This window comes from Calidris pugnax, unplaced genomic scaffold (genome assembly GCF_001431845.1).
Source record: "Calidris pugnax isolate Ruff unplaced genomic scaffold, ASM143184v1 scaffold11, whole genome shotgun sequence".
Classification (NCBI taxonomy): domain Eukaryota; kingdom Metazoa; phylum Chordata; class Aves; order Charadriiformes; family Scolopacidae; genus Calidris; species Calidris pugnax.
The window spans coordinates 11,444,700-11,447,460 of NW_015090803.1; the positions used below are offsets into that span (position 1 = coordinate 11,444,700).

At 49.5% G+C, this 2,761-nt stretch overlaps 1 protein-coding gene across 1 annotated transcript in view; it reads left to right on the forward strand.

Moving 5' to 3' along the window:
* Positions 1 to 2,761, forward strand: part of DFNA5 (deafness, autosomal dominant 5) — a 55,545-nt gene that overhangs the window by 46,639 nt on the left and 6,145 nt on the right. The gene's annotated exons all lie outside the window — the stretch shown is intronic.

The following is a 2,761-nucleotide window of genomic DNA, read 5'->3' on the forward strand; positions in this document are numbered from 1 at the left end:
TCGAACTGCTTTGCCTTTTTTTTTTTTTTTTAACTGTAAGTTTTTGTAATCATGTGAATGGGACAGAAATGCAGCAGAGATCACTGTAAATGCAGGCTTGGGAATGTGATGTTCCAGGAATATCATAGAACGGTTTGGGTTGGAAGGGACCTTAAAGATCATTGAGGTCCAACCCCCCTGCCATGGGCAGGGACACCTCCCACTAGAGCAGGTTGCTCAAGGCCACATCCAGCCTGGCCTTGAACACCTCCAGGGATGGGGCAGCCACAGCTTCTGTGGGCAACCTCTTCCAGTGTCTCACCACCCTCACACTAAAGTATTTCTTCCTAATATCTAATCTAAATCTACCCTTTTTCAGTTTAAAACTATTACCCCTTGTCCTATCACTCCCCTCCCTGATAAAGAGTCCCTCCCCATCTCTCCTGTAGACCCTTCAGGTACTGGAAGGCTGCTGTAGGGTCTCCCTGGAGCCTTCTCTTCTCCAGGCTGAACAACCCCAACTCTCTCAGCCTGTCCTCACAGCAGAGGTGCTCTGATCATCTTTGTGACCCCCCTGCTGGACCCATTGCAACAGGTCCATGTCCTTCTTGTGCTGAGGGCTCCAGAGCTGGACACAGCACTCCAGGTGGGGTAGAATCAGTGGTTTCAGGTAAGACACTGAGGTGGCTGATGGGCAAACGAGCAGGCACCTGTGCATGTGTGGGTGGGCTGTGATCAGTAACCAGACCCTGCAGCTTCACCAGTGGGTGGGAGTCCTGGGTTCAGTTTTCTGCTCTGTTCTGACATGGTCTTAGGCAGGTTGTCTACGAGGTCTTTAAAAACTCGTGCCAATTAAGTTCTCCCTGAGGAATCTGGCTTTGCAGAAAAGCCCTGTGGTACCTCTCCATGCCCTGGGGGTGCAGGAGAGCCTTTACCCTGAGCTGTTGGTGCTTCTGTGTGTCCTTTGTTACATGAAGCTGATGGTGTTGCCTGAACCTTGCACTGGTGTCTGTGGAAATGTCCTTCAGGAGGACAGAAGCTTGTTTGCTTCTGTGAGTGACGCGTGTTTGTAAACGGGAAAGTCTTCATTTGCTAATCACTACTCAAAAGTTGCCTCTGTAACCAACTAATTTATCAAAACTTTCTATTAAATGTTATGTCAAAACAGTAGAGTAACTTACAACCTCACGCATGTAATTTTTATTGTTCTTTTTTTGAGGGGGGGCCATTCCCTTGGCCTTGAAAGGTGGTGGGAAGTGGCCGTGTGGGCACCCATCTTCCTTACAGAGTTTTGGGGTAAGCCTTATGTCTACTAATATTGCACGGGTGCTTACAGGGTGTGCACACTTTATGGTGAGAGGGGATTTGTTTAAAAAGAGCAGGGGAAAAAAACCCAACAGACTGTAGGTATTCTATAGAAATGTATCCTATAGAAGGACCTCTAGCCCAGCAGGTAGCCTAGGATGTGGCCTTTTCAGAACGGCGCCGTACAGCTGGGGGGAACAGAAGCACTAAGGTTGTTTCTGTGTTCATCATTTTCCCTCCAGTTCCTTCTTCCGTGCTCTGGAAAGCAGGATCCTTATGCACATTAGTATTAAAAATAGCTCAGACCCGGGGGGGGTAGGAAGATCCAAGGGAAGAGCAGAAAAAAATGTGTCTGTCTCCAAGTCACTCTTGTCCTGCCCTTCCCTGAGCTAAACGAGGAAGCCTCTTCAGGGAGCCAGCCTAAGCTGCACCCATCCAAATTAATTCAGACTCCACTCCAGAGGAGGAGGATGTGCATCCACATCTTAGATAAAACAGTGATTGCGTGTGACAGGCTGTCCTTGTACAGAACTAAATGAGGCCTTTCCTAGAAAACGGAGGTGGTACAAGGGTCCTTCAGAGGGAGTTGGAACCTGTCTCATAAAAGGTTTGATTTCACACAAATTCCCTCCCCCAAATGTTACTCCCTTTGCTGTACTTCTGCAGTCCCCAGGAGGAAGGGAGGAGAAACCACCCCCTTCCCATTCAGAATGGGAGCAGGACCAGGGCAGACGAGGTCAGCAGCCTCTTCTGGAGGAGCATGTGTGCCTCCAGGGGCAGCAGCAACAGACAAGCTGCAGTCCCCAGCCCTATGGGCTTTTGTACCCTGGCTAATTACCCCCTGGGCCCAGGAGACCGGCTCCCTCAGTGCTGGGGGGCTCAGGAAATAAGGAGCCCAAATTCAGCCATGACATCTCTAGGCTGGTTGAAGAGGCCCCAAGACAACGGAACAAGGACTCGGCCCAGTCAAGAACAGCATCAAGCCAAATGAGACCCACGGAAAAGCTGCTCTCCTGAGCTTTGAGCACCCGATGAGGCGCGGAGGAGCTGGATGCACCATCCTCGGGGGACTTAAACCAGAGCAGCAGATGGTGAGCAAAGCCCAGTCTGTGCAGGTGGGTTGGTCTGGGCAATACTGGGTACTGACACACCAGCAGGAAACACCTGGTGGGTTAACGTGGAGCCAGTCCTCAGCAGCAAAGGATATTGCTTCTTGATAGCTTCCTTATGTGGCTAAGATTCAAGAGCAGGGCAAAAAAAAAAAAAAAAAAAAAAAAAAAAAAAAAAAAAAAGCAAAGAAAAAAGCAGCAATCCCTGCCTCTTACAATCCCCCACAAAAATGTGAGGGAGATAATAAAATCCATATGCACGGCAGGCGGCCCGCGGCGAAGGCACCGCCGCGCACAAAGGCACGGGCTCGCCCCCATTTCCCAATTTGGGGGAAAAAAGCTAACTACATTTTTTCAATATTAAATCT